We start from the raw sequence: 14239 nt of genomic DNA, 5'->3' as shown, positions 1-14239 counted from the left end.
GGTAATGTTCCATTCAGGGATAGTTTAAAACAATATTGGAAAGCACAGACACTTGCATTACCATGGTACAGGAGAATAATGTTATTAATCACAAAAATCCATGAGAACACTCGAGGAGAGTCAAGCTTGCTAAAATGGTCATGTAAGGGCTATGCAGGGATGTATTAAAAAGCCCAATAGCAAAGCTGCAATTACACTGATGTTTGCAGATGCATAGCTAGGGTTTTCACGCCCCCTCCTGGCCACCTCATGAAAAGATACGCCCTGACACCCCAAAATCACACTGGACAATGCTGTAAGGAGGTGAGTGGGATTATGAGATACTGTGCTGTTATTACTGTTATTGTGCTCCCCACGCTCCTGCAGAGTTTTCTGGCAATGGAGCGACTCACCTATACCGGCTAGCGCACTCCTCCATTAGTCCAGGCACTCCCATCTTCGTTCTTGCTGGCCGCGTTTTTTCAGTAACCCGGCCCATGACATTATATAATACCATGCCGCCCGGTCACGGAGCAGAGGCGTCTCTGCAAGGATAAGGAAGGGAGCCTGTGGACTAATGGAGGCGCATGCAAAAGGCAGACAAGTCACGCTACTGTTGTAAATCTCTGCAAGGTCCCCGGGTCAAGGGGAGTTCTGAGGAGCTGGCTTGGGGTGATGGGAGGTAAATTTGCAAAGGGCACCCTAATGGAGCTTGGAGGACAATTGTCGCTTGGCCAATGGCCTAATGTATAGGTACTAAAACGTTTAAAGCAAATGAGTGTTGGAGTGGGAGTGACGAGCTGCATATCTTTCTCCAATCTATTACCTCCACCTCCTCTTGGAACCCCAGCTGTGGGGAAAAGCTTCTTGTCCCTGAACATTGGGACAGGAAGGATCAACTCCTGCTATATGAAGTCATCTCAGCAGCCACTGCAGCGAAGCAGTGAACAAAGCAATCAGGATTTTCCAAAAATGAGCTGCTGCTGTCTGGAGCTCAAGTTCAGCCATCCACTAAGAACTGGATTTAAGAAGTTTGTTACATTTAGATTTAAAAGTTCATACTACTAGGGTCCTTTCATACTGCCTCAGTTGCATTCCCTCACAATGAACAATATAATTGCATCGCAACAACAGTTGCGATGGTCATGGACTTCAGAAAGCACACCATCAATACACCCCCGATCTACATTGACGGCACAGAAGTCAAAACAGTATCCAGCGTCTGCCTCTTGGGCACAATCATTTTGGATGACTTTAGCTGGAAAGCCAAAACTACTCAACCCAGAAGGCGGCCCAACAAAAACTTAAAGCGGAACTGTAAATGCGTTTAAACTAAACATTTTCACGTACCTGGGGCTCCCCAAGCCCCCAGCAGCCGTCCTGTGCCCTCACCGGTCCTGCCCAAGCTTCCGTTCTCCCGCGTGAGCTACTTTCATTACCGCCGACTTACAAGTCGCCTGCGCGCCCCAGGCAATGCGATGCTTTCTTCGCAATCCCACCCACTAGAGCAGCTATAACGGACGGGAACGCAAAGAAATCGTCGCATTGCCCGGGGCGCGCAGGCGCAGTTGCAAGTTGGCAGTAATTAAAGTAGCTCTCGCGGGAGAACGGAAACTCGGGCAGGACCGGCGAGGGCACAGGGCGACTGATGGGGGCTTGGGGAAGTCCCAGGTAAGTGAAACTGTTTGGTTTAAATTAATTTACAGTTCCGCTTTAAGAAAATCAGCATGGCACAGGAACTTCTAAGGTCCTTCTACTCCTTCACCACAGAATCAGTGCTTTGTTCATCCATCCTGGTCTGGTACGCTGGCTCCTCTGCCAGCTACAGATACAAAATTCAGAGGGTCATCAGATCAGTGGAGATGAGAATCGGGAAACCCTTCCCCCACCAGACCTCATTCACGACACCAGACTGTGCGCCATGGCATTGTGAATTGCCAACGGTCCCTCACACCCAGGCCATTGTTGCTTCAGTCGGCTCCCATCAGGCTGGAGGTTCCAAGCTCTCTCTACCAGGACTTCAAAGCATAGGAAAAAAAATGTTCCCCTCTTCTGTAAGGGCCCGTTTCCACTACAGCAAATCTGCATGCGTTTTCTGCATGCAGATTCGAATAACCCATTATAGTAAATGGGCCGTTTCCATATGTCTGGAATTCTGTGCAGGTTGTTGTGCAGAAAAAAAATCTGCACCGCAGACCCATCAGAAGTCGCTCGCCGCACACACGCACGTGACTTGTCGGTAAAGTAATTAATAGGAAAGTCGCCAGTGTTTTAGTCTTGTGGTTTTCCATGTGTTTTCGTTTGAAACCACGTCGATGCATACCGGCATTGACATAGTTAAAATCGCATAGCGCAAAACGTGAGCGATTCAGCGGGAAAATCTGCATACAAACGCGAATGAATCCGCATGCGGATTCCTTCACATGTTCTCCGCGTTGGAATCGCGCCACAGTAGTGGAAACGGGCCCTTAAGCTCAAGTCCTTCAATGCCCCCCCCACCCCTTTCTCCCCCTAAGACCACCACCACTACTGTAGGACTTTGAGCTACTGCTACAAATATGGTTATTGTGTTATCATTGCCACTGTCATTGCTATTGTTATTTGCTTATCCTAAATCTGCTGCTTCTTTAACCTGTTTAGGTCATGACCCAGTCATGCTTGGTGAATAAATATGATTCTGATCTTATTCTACCATCAATAGCAATATTTGAATACTGTCCATGGTCATGGAAATTCAGCAATAGGTGTAGAGACCTTTGCATGGTTATTTGCGTTTTCTTGTGCAACAACTGTATGCCACAGCCCTCAGGTATGACTTACTAATGACAAGCTGATAAGCAACTGAAGAACTAAATTAGATTTAGACAAGCATTTAGGCTCCTCTTCAACTTGCAATCGCAAATGCGTCAAGAGCGAAACGCAATTGCAGCAACAATCGCACAGCACTACGATTGCACTCGTGGGGGAAACGTGCTAATGGAAAAAGTGCACCGCGATTCACATGTAAATCACGGCGCACCAGCTATTGGCAAAACACCGTCAATCCGCTTGTTTAATCGGATTGCGGATAGTAGAAAAGGGCCGTTAGGCAGAAGGGCAGTTAGCATTCAAGAAGCATAGGTTCATAAAAATTTAAGGGAGGTAAAAAACAAAAGAAATGCAAAAACTATGGAGATATCCTGGGGTTAAACACGCAGTAATCAAACAACAATTACAGAACCTCAAAACAGAAAAACGAACTGATGGACACCGATATACAGGTGGAACTCGAAAAAATAGAATATTGTGCAAAAGTCTAATTATTTCAGTAGTTCAACTTAAAAGGTTAAAGTAATATATGACATAGGAACCCTTTGCAGGTGATTTGGATTAAAGGGGAACTGAAGTAAGAGGTATACGGAGGCTGCCATATTTATTTCCTTTTAATCAATACCTATTGCCAGGCAGCCCTGCTGGTCTATTTCTCTGCAGTAGTATCTGAATAACACCAGAAACAAGCATGCAGCTAGTCTTGTCAGATCTGACTTTAAAGTCTGAAACACCTGATCTGCTGCATGCTTGTTCAGGGGCTATGGCTAATAGTATTGGAGGCAGAGGATCAGCAGGGCTGCCAGGCAACTGGTATTGCTTAAGGCTACTTGCACACCAAGACGTTGCGTTAGGTGCTACGTTAAGGTCGCATAATGTGCACCTAACACAACGTATGGTGCTGCAAGAGCCGACGGTAGAGTGAGCTGCGTTAGGCGGCTCGATTCCTATAATGTCTCCCAGAGTGGCGCTGATTGGCCAGCGGGTCCACGTGATGCGGAGCGAGACACTCCGCATCACGTGGTCCCGCCGGCCAATCAGCGCCCGCCAGTGCAGTGAATATTAAGTAGCCATGTGCGCGGCTACTGTATCTGGCTCTCCCCCCCTCCTCTCCGCCCCCCACTGCGCATGTGCAAACAGTCTAACGCGGCTATAGCCGCTCCAACGCCGTAGCATGCTGCACTTTGCGGAGAACGTGCAGCGTTACATGTAACGCAACGTGGGCTGTGTGAACAGCCCACTTGTGTTACATTGCTGTGCGTTGGGGGAGCGTTACAGGCGCACTAACGTGCGCCTGTAACGTCTTGGTGTGTAAGCAGCCTAAGGGCCCATTTCCACTATCGCGAATTCGCATGCACTTTTCGCATGCAAATTCGCATAGCAATACAAGTGAATGGGACTGTTTCCACTTGTCAGGATTCTTTTGCGTTTTTCTGTGCAGAAAAAATTCGCATGGCAGAGCCATCAGAATTCGCATATCGCATACCGCTATGCGAATCGCATACAATGAAATTCGCATGAGGTTTGGGTATGCGAATTTTCGTGCGAATTCGCACGAAAATTTGCATAGAAACAATGGAAAAGCACACCAGCACTGCCATGGTTAAATTCGAATACATCGTCTTCCATGCGAATTTTCATGTGAATTCGCACGAAAATTCGCATAGACCCGCATGCGAAATTCGCATCCGCATGCGAATTTTTACCGCGGCGATTCGCGCCGCACAAGTGGAAATGCAGCCTAAAAGGAAATAAACATGACAGCCTCCATATACCTCTCTCTTCAGTTCCCCTTTAATTACCCTGTATACTCGCATATAAGCTGACCCGCGTACAAGCAGAGGTACCTACTTTTCCCTTAGAAACCAGGAAAAAGTTATTTGTGTATAAGCCCCCTACCTAGTATAGCCCCCTCAACAGTAGCCAAATGAGCCCCCAGTACAAGTCTGCCCCCCTACCCACAGCCAGATGTGTACCAAGGATGATACAGCGGTGTCTCAAGACGCCATTAGATGGCATCATAGATATGAGACACAGCGATTGCCACACAGGAAGAATCCCCGATCATTGCACCGCTGACACGTTGCTTGAACGCTCCGATCCACAAGTAGGGGGACACAGGTAGTCTTAAGCAGCACACCATGTTGCAGGGGATGGGGGCACGGACACAGCAGGGAGCCAGCTGGCAAGAGCAGGATCACTAGTGCACAATCCTTACACTCCTCTGCCAGTAATAAAACTTACTTCACCAGCCGTTCTGCTCTATTGACTCGCATATAAGGATTGAAATATCTTGCTTTGCATGCAACGAGTCTATTTCATATCTTAGTTCCACCTTTTATGCTGAATTACTAACACAAATGAACTTTTGCATAATAGTCTAATTTTTCGAGTTTCACCTGTATTGCTTAGAACAGAATTTGTACATGGTACCTGGTAAGTCGCTTCATGCTGCCTTACAATTGTTTGGACTGTACAAGCAATTACACAAAAATAGTGCATTATGCCAAACTGAAGGTTATAAAAACCTCTAAAAGCCCTTCCCAATGTAATGCTATGGTTTTTTTTTTTTACAAAACCTCATTGCTCCAGTGTGCACAGACACATAGGATAACATTAGCAGCAGATTTAAAAACTCAAAACGCTCAGAAAAACTCCTCTGGTGTGCACCAGGCCTTTGTCTGCTCTGTTGCCACCCTTCTCCGCCCTCTTTTCCATAACTCCGCCCCTCTGTGCGCTTTCCTGTGTCCTGCCTCACTGTACAGAGAGTGACCTGGGACATGCTGAGGTGTGCCACAATACAGTTACATAGCTATTCAGGTTAAAAAAAAGACATACGTCCAAGAGCAGCCAATACATATGTAGGAAAGTATGTATATGTTACGGCCAGAACCCGAAGTGTGGCCACTTCTAGTTCTGGCCAGCCACTTCGGGTTCTGGCCGGCCAATGCGCGAAGTGGCCGCAGCGCAGCGGCCAATGTTAGAAATGGAATGTTTCCTTTTAATATTAATATAATTTTCCGGACGTCTCTGGCCAAAATGTAGCAAAACAGTTCGTTCATTGAATGAAATGAAGCTGGCGGCTCCGCCTCCTCTCCTCCGCCCCTGCCTCTTTTCTCTCTCTCTCTTCTTCGGGCAGCCGGCGGGGACACGCGTGTCTCCGAGAGTCGTTCGTGGCGCCAGGAAAGCAGAGCGGGGAGGCTGCAGACATTGCTTCTGCCAGCACCCGCTCTGCAGGGACGAACGACAGGATTGCCTGCCGCCACGAACGACTCTGGGGGGGGGACACGCATGTCCCCCGCTGCCAGTATCGGGGAGAAGAGAGAGAGGCAGGGGCGGAGGAGAGGAGGCGGAGCAGAAGCCGGGCGGCTTCATCCTTCTACATTGCCGCCAGCTTCATTTCATTTAATGAACGAACTGTTTTGCTACATTTTGGCCAGAGACGGCCGGAAAACTACATTCATAATAAAAGGAAACATTCCATTTCTAACATTGGCCGCTGCGGCCACTTCGCGCATTGGCCGGCCAGAACCCGAAGTGGCCGGCCAGAACTAGAAGTGGCCACACTTCGGGTTCTGGCCGTAACATATACACTAAATGTGGCCCTCATGCCTTTATTAGCATGCATTTTACTGCTCCTCACTGCCATTTTCATGCTTTTGTTTCCCATTAATAAATTGGTTCTTTTATGAATAAGGTTGCGACCCTGGAAGTAGTTCCGGGTCACAGCGGTTTTGGTAAAAAACAAAAACAAAAAAAAGAGCAGATTTTTAAATAAATATAAAAAGTGGCCATGGCTGGCAGCGGTGGGGCAGAGGAGGACAGGGGAATCCTCTGGAGCATCCAGGGGCTTTCAACTACAGGTAGACCCCAGTTAACAAATGTGATAGGGACTGTAAGCAGGGATGAGCTCGCGACTCATTACGAGTAGCCAGCTACTCCAATTCGTGATTCTAATGAGGCGTAATTGCTTTAGGTGTACGGCTGCCAGAGAGGTGGTTAATTACCAAGCCGCCAGCCGCTTCTATGCATATCACACAGCCTCGCACACATCCAATAGGATGCGTCCCACGACTCAGTACTGCACACTTCCTCCTTCGGCCAGGCGGCGGGCAGCTGAGTAATCAACCCCCTCTCTCCCAGCCGCACACCTGAAGCAATTACGCCTCATTAGAATCACGAAGTCAAGTAGCTAGCTACTCGTAATGACTCATGAGCTCATCCCTGACTGTAAGTTACACCATAGGTCAAACCACCAAATAAAATGGTAAAATCTGAATTATTAATCCAGAGAATATGCCAACATTCTTTGCACCTCTCTGCCTATTTATTTTTTGGCATTCTCATGTTAATTTCAGGATTGCCTGTAGCTCCTAAGCCCTCAGCAGTTTACCAAACTCAGAACAAAACAGTTTCATAGTCACCCAGGACAAAAGGAGCAATTAAAGAGAAACCGTAACCCAGGATTGAACTTCATCCCTATCAGTAGCTGATACCACCTTTGACATGAGAAATCTATTCCTTTTCACAAACAGATCATAAGGTGGCTCTCTATGGCTGATATTGTGGTGAAACCACTCCCACAGTGTGATGTCAGGACCATGGCGGGGAGGGGGGTTGTGTCCCCCTCCCTCACCTGGGTCTCCGCTTCCCCACCAGATAGTGTCTGCTTTAAATACTTTAAAAATCAATGTTTTAAAGCAATCAGCGAGCGGGGAACTTCCTTCCGTTCCACCGCACGCTGCATCACTTCCTGTAGTGCCGCCCTCTCTACTTCATTGGGCGGCGTACAGGAAGTGGCGTGGTGCGGTGGAGCACAAGGAGGCAAGTTCCCCGCTCGCTGCTTGCTTTATAACATTGATTTTTAAATCCCTGCCGTCCACTGCAACCCCGGTCCTGGCTGCTACCCCCTCCCCACCCATAGGCAGGCATGTCGGCTCCCTCCCCACCCACAGGCAGGGCTGGGACACAGAAAACGGATCCGTTTCTGTGTCCAAAACGGCCTGTGTAGAGGGGGGTTTCGTTTTCCTATTGCCCTTCACTACCCCTGCGTATATCAGGATCCATATATCAGGATCGGGTCCTTGAAAATGCAGCAGATCCAGACCTTCCGTTCAGGTTTTGAAAACGGGTCCCTCTAAACGCAGACGGATACGTTTTTTGTTTGGTTAAAGACAGCTGCTATTTTTAACCTTGCTATCCATGGCTCCAGTTTTCATCAGGTTTGAAAAACGGAGCCATGGACACGTTTCCGGACCTAGTGTGAACCTACTCAATTATTTATACATAATTATTGTAAAAATGAAGCACTTTTTTTTTTACATTATTTTCACTGAAGTTCCTCTTTAAAAATTGTGCTTCTTGTTTAAGGCTTCTTGCACACCAAGACGTTGCATTAGGTGGCACGTTAAGGTCGCATAACGTGCACCTAACACAACGTATGATGCTGCAAGAGCCGACGGTAGAGTGAGCCGCGTTAGGCGGCTCGAGTCCTATAATGTCTCCCAGAGTGGCGCTGATTGGCCAGCGGGACCACGTGATGCGGAGCGAGACACTCCGCATCACGTGGTCCCGCCGGCCAATCAGCTGCCGCCAGTGCAGTGAATATTAAGTAGCCATGTGCGCGGCTACTGTAGCTGGCTCTCCCCGCCTCCTCTCCGCCCCCCACTGCGCATGTGCAAACAGTCTAACGCGGAAACAGTAAATTCGGGCGCCTGAGGCTAGTGGACAAATCGGGCGCCGCCATTCACTCCTATAATAAATATCGTTTAATGGGCGCCCGATAGGAAAAAAGGGCGCCGGTGAAAAATAACGTTTTAAAAGCGGCGCCCGGAGACTTAATGTTTTATTACTGCTTCTCATGATTACACATTATTTAATGATTTATACATTTTTAAATATTATTTTTAAACGAAAAACAGTACAATATTTTTTTTCAAACATTATTTTTAAACGAAAAACAGTACATTTTTTTTTACATTATTTTTAAACGAAAAAACCAACAGGGGGGTCTTAGGTTTAGGCACCAACAGGGGGGTCTTAGGTTTAGGCACCAACAGGGGGGGTCTTAGGTTTAGGCACCAAAAGGGGGGGTCTTAGGTTTAGGCACCAACAGGGGGGGTCTTAGGTTTAGGCACCAACAGGGGGGGTCTTAGGTTTAGGCACCAACAGGGGGGGTCTTAGGTTTAGGCACCAACAGGGGGGGTCTTAGGTTTAGGCACCAACAGGGGGGGTCTTAGGTTTAGGCACCAACAGGGGGGGTCTTAGGTTTAGGCACCAACAGGGGGGGTCTTAGGTTTAGGCACCAACAGGGGGGGTCTTAGGTTTAGGCACCAACAGGGGGGGTCTTAGGTTTAGGCACCAACAGGGGGGGTCTTAGGTTTAGGCACCAACAGGGGGGGTCTTAGGTTTAGGCACCAACAGGGGGGGTCTTAGGTTTAGGCACCAACAGGGGGGGTCTTAGGTTTAGGCACCAACAGGGGGGGTCTTAGGTTTAGGCACCAACAGGGGGGGTCTTAGGTTTAGGCACCAACAGGGGGGGTCTTAGGTTTAGGCACCAACAGGGGGGGTCTTAGGTTTAGGCACCAACAGGGGGGTCTTAGGTTTAGGCATCAACAGGGGGGTCTAGGGGTTAGGGGTAGGTACAGGGAGGGTTACTTAGTAATTATTTTTTTTTAACATTATTATACGTTTCAGTATTTAAACGAAAGATTAACGTTTTTACAATTGCCGATTTAATGCACATTATTTAATGATTTATAACTTTAAAAAACATTAATTTTAAACGAAATACAGTACAATACATTTTTAAACGTTATCCATGCTTATCGTTAAAAACCCGGCGCCCTTTTTTCCCAGCGCCCCTTTTTAACGTACGCGTCTAACGCGGCTATAGCCGCTCCAACGCCGTAGCATGCTGCACTTTGCACATAACGTGCAGCGTTACATGTAACGCAACGTGGGCTGTGTGAACAGCCCACTTGTGTTACATTGCTGTGCGTTGGGGGAGCGTTACAGGCGCACTAACTTGCGCCTGTAACGTCTTGGTGTGTAAGCAGCCTTAAAGGGCTCCAGCTATAATAGTAGGCAGTGAATTGAGCTGGGCCAAATTGAAATGTATTGTTTTTGCAAATAGGAATGTTATAATTTTTTAATTTACATATTTTTCATTTTTGGAAATTGTCATTTTGAAATGTATCATTATGAGAATTATAGGTTAGATGGGAGGTTTAAGGTTAGCCACCAGGAGGAGGTGTTTAAGGGTTAGACCTAAAACCTGTCCTTGTGACTCCCCAACAGTGCATGTTTTGCAGGCAACCTCACCTATGCACAGGTGGGGTAATTAGTGTCTTGGCTAAATGGAATCCACCTAGCTGAGACTCTAATTACCCCACCTGCACACAGGGGAGGTTGCCTGCAAAACATGCACCGTTGGGGAGTTATGAGTAGGGATGGTCGGAAATGCTAATTTCCGATTCCGCGGTAATTCCGCATTCCGCCATTGCCAAATACCGATTCCGCTTTCCGCTACCAATTTCCGCATTCCAATGCGGAATTTCCGCCGGAAATCGCGGAAATTCCGCCCGACTTTAACATCGATTTTCTCAAAAACTATAAAGTCTTTTTGAAAACTTTTTTTTGCATCTTGTTCAGAAGATTCTGGTTAATAAACCCTGAAAATTTGGTGTTTCTAGGACGTACGGGGGCTTTGCTATTAACTGTTAAAGTCGGCGGATTTTTCCTGTAATGTAAATGCAGAAAATAGGCAGAAGCAGATTTTCAGCATTTTACATTACAGTAAAAATCTGCCGACTTTAGTGGTTAATAGCAAAGCCCCCTTAAGTCCTAGACACACCAAATTTTCAGGGGTTATTAAACTGAATCTTGTGAACAAGATGCAAAAAAAAGTTTTCAAAAAGACCTTATAGTTTTTGAGAAAATTGATGTTAAAGTCGGGCGGAATTTCCGCGATTTCCGGCGGAAATTTCCGCGAATTCCAGCGGAAATCCGCCTAACGCACTTGCATTACCGATTTCCGCATTCCGATGCGGAAATGCAATTTCCGATCGGAATTTCGGAAATTGCATTTCCGCGGAATCCGAATGAGCATCCCTAGTTATGAGGACAGGTTCGAGAAACACTGGGTTAGGCGTCAAGAAGGGGGGGGGGGGGGGGGGGGGGTTAAGAGTTAGGCATCAGGAAGGGAGGTTTTAGGGTTAGGCATCAAGAAGGGTGGTTTTAGAGTTAGGCGTCAGGAAGAGGGGATTTATGTATAGGCAGCAGGAAGGGTTAGGTGTCGGAAGGTTCTGTGTGAAAGTAGGGTTAGGTATAGTTGTAGTAACATTTACCAATGTTTTACTATCATAATTTCCACTGTTATTAGGTTTTGTTTTCATTTGGCGTCCAATTCACAACGTTATTTATCATTTACCCTTATATCAGCTTCACCCGGTGCCCATTTTTCATTGTACCTCTATTTCATGCACGCAGCTGTTGTGCCCACCTATTTCAAGCTGTGGAGTAATGTTCTTTACCCTCTGCCAGGGCCCACCGCCCAAACATATCAGGTGCAAACACAACTGTTCATTGTTTACTGGTGCCAGAACCACTTCATTTAAATAAAGGTACTGTCAGACGTGTCACCAAAAAGGCACCAAAAGGTGTGCAGGGCTGGACCAGAAATGTGACCCAGCTGCCTCCAAGATTATACAGGCAGACAGCACACTTGTCACAATGGCCTCGATTCATAAAAATGTGTTTGGTGAAGTAAATCAGTGCGGGGAAACTCCGCGCTCGGTATTTCTGACTTCTGGGTGGGCATTCATAAAATGTTGCTAGTTGCGATAGCAAAGCGGAGATTTCCCGCTGTAGGCAGGCGGTAGGGTGTCGGGAGCCTTGCGGAAACACAGGAGCTGGCTGAGTCCCTCCGTGCGGTGTTCTCTCTGCTGCTGCTTGGGAGGTCTGTCCCATTGAGTACATTTGAAATCGGCGCCGGGAGACTTGGGCGCAGGATCCAGCTGTTATATGGCTGATCCTGCTTCTGCACAAGTCCGGGCCGATTTAATTACTATTCCCCCTCCAGGCCGACATGGATAGTGGGGGAATGAAATTATTCAGCTTCCTGCTGACGGCTACGACGTTACTCACTGAGCGCTGCAATAGGAGTGATTCCTATTGTAGTCTATGGAGGCGCCGGCTGCGCCCAAATCTAGCAGCGCTGAAAAGCACTGCTCCAGTCCCATTCACTGCACTGTATTCCGCACGCTTCTCGCAACATCCGAGGTAGCGGTAATACCCGTCTGCATACTGCTTCCTCTAATCTTCATGAATTGACATTTTGTTACTTTTGTTAAGATAATCACCGCACAAGGCGGTGATTTATCGTTCTTCTCGGGAATGTCGGCTTTTCTTGCGGAAAAAGCCTTTATGAATACAAATTTTGCTATGTGGTTAGTAAAGTGAGCTGTTTTCAGCATTTCCGCATGCGGGAATGCTTTATGAATCGAGGCCAATGTTTTCATGGGAATTTGCAGTTTCCAGCTCCATGTGATCACATTTACCGCATACAATTTTCCGTTGAGTTTTTTCAGAATGCCCAGAAATACATTGTAATTGGGAACACCTCCCCCCCCCCCCCCCCCTTTAAAAAAAAAACACACACACACAAAAAAAAACATAAGGTTGTTTGATTGCGAACGAAAAATGTCTGAAACACAGGCAGACCATTAATGTCAATGGCCAGTGGATGTTTTGCCATTCCCATCAAAATGCCCATAATTCAGACATCTTGGCTCTGGACAAGCTGATCTATGAGGTTTTTGGAGCTATGCTCTTCTGACTGCAGCGCTGGAGTTAAATTAGTGAGGAGCCAGTTACTGGTTCTTTTTGTGTTGGAGCTAATAGGGTTAGGCAGTAGGAGAAAAAGAGCTAAAAAATATAAATACGATTTTTCAGATGACTGTACACAGATTTACAAAACAGTCAAAACCACTAGAGGATGGCCACATGGATGCAAACTGTGCAAAGACTTGGGGTGGTTTTCCCACAGAATTTCTGGAATTCAACTTTAAAATAAGTCTAGTGTAGCACAAAAAAGTTAAATGTCTCTTAGAGCCCCTTGTGCATTATGCTCTGCTATCTACCGTAGTACCCTCCTCCATAGATTTATAAGTCTCATTAGCAGCACGCCTCTGACTACAGACTGTAAACATACACAGGTCTCTCCTATCACACTGCTGCGCTACATGTGTCAGTGCTGTTATCATAAAACACAGGCGGACTAAAACAGCTACCCAGACCTGATCACAGCTCGGCCCCGTAGGCTCGGAGTGCAGGCGCGCAGGAGTTAATACAGCCTGCACCCATCCAACGACTCGCCCCCTGGCAGACGGTGACAAGCTGAACAAGCACGTTGTATGGAACAAGGCTGCCCGTCAATGAAGAGCATGCGCATTGAATTCCCAAGCACAGCCATCTGTCGCCTTTCGTCAGCTGGCTGCGTATAGCGTCTTACGCATTGTACTGCACATGCGCAGTAAGACGCGCACTGTAGCCTCACTTGTCACTTTTGTCACCTGTGGAATTTGCAGCAGTACGTGTCCTGCTTTCTGTGCAATTTGAGCGACGTACTGCCTATTTTTTAGACATGTGCTGCCTGTTTTGTTTTATACACTACAGGTTTATGCTGGGAGGACCGAGGACATAATATTATTGCTACCTCCATCGCACTACAGATGTGAGTTTCAGCTGATAGAGAACTGAGCCCTCTGCAAAAACGAAAGACTGCTATGAATATTAGAGGGTTTACTTATTTTTTTTTTTAGTATAAACTGTATTTTTGTGGTTCTGCAAGAAGTGGAATTAGTTCCCAATTCTGTTTCCTGTGCAATGAAAGAACTTTTTTTTTTAATCAGTGAAAAGTACAATTACTAGATAGGACATGCATGTAGGGACTAAGGGGGAATCGTGTGTTTTGCCACGATGTGAAATTGCATGCGAAAATGCACGTAATACTTTCCTAATGACATTCCTGGTGAAGTTTTACAAGGTGGTTTTTCTGCATGTGTTGCTTTTTTTGCACACCACATGTGATTTCTATTGCTGACAGCTGCTGTCTTCTGAAGTGTGCAGAAAATGCAAAGAATCGTGCGCAGACATCCACAGCCATTTTCTGCTAAATCAAGTGTGATCCCTGGCATCTATGTTGCTCCCAGGGTGTACTTATCTCTTTGGAGGTCTAGTAGTATCTTGCATAGAAGAGGTAGGAGGTACTACATTTTAGCCAGGTTTATGGTGGTTCTGCTACAACTTATAGGGCTCTATTCATTTCCACAAATCACCTGTGTTGAGAGAGCTAGTGATTGCTAAAATCATGTGATTCACCACATGGCTGGGCAAAAATCCAGCAGGGCAAAAAAGTGGACATCTTTTTTTTTTCTCTCTCTTGTTGAGC

General features: G+C 46.7%; 1 protein-coding gene across 2 annotated transcripts in view; it reads right to left on the bottom strand.

The window, feature by feature from the left end:
- The window catches only part of METTL22 (methyltransferase 22, Kin17 lysine), a 176943-nt gene extending 163706 nt beyond the window's left edge, over window positions 1-13237 (bottom strand). The window contains exon 1 of one of the 2 annotated variants that reach the window (XM_068244652.1): window positions 13086-13237. The gene's annotated coding sequence lies outside the window, so the exon portion shown is untranslated. The remainder of the gene's footprint in view (window positions 1-13085) is intronic. The other variant, XM_068244651.1, reaches the window with a different exon arrangement.
- Window positions 13238-14239: the final 1002 nt, after the last annotated feature.

The sequence above is a fragment of the Hyperolius riggenbachi genome, chromosome 7 (genome assembly GCF_040937935.1).
Source record: "Hyperolius riggenbachi isolate aHypRig1 chromosome 7, aHypRig1.pri, whole genome shotgun sequence".
NCBI classification, from domain to species: Eukaryota; Metazoa; Chordata; class Amphibia; order Anura; family Hyperoliidae; genus Hyperolius; species Hyperolius riggenbachi.
The sequence above is the reverse complement of the archived record's forward strand: the minus strand, read 5'-3'. Positions and strand labels throughout refer to the sequence as shown.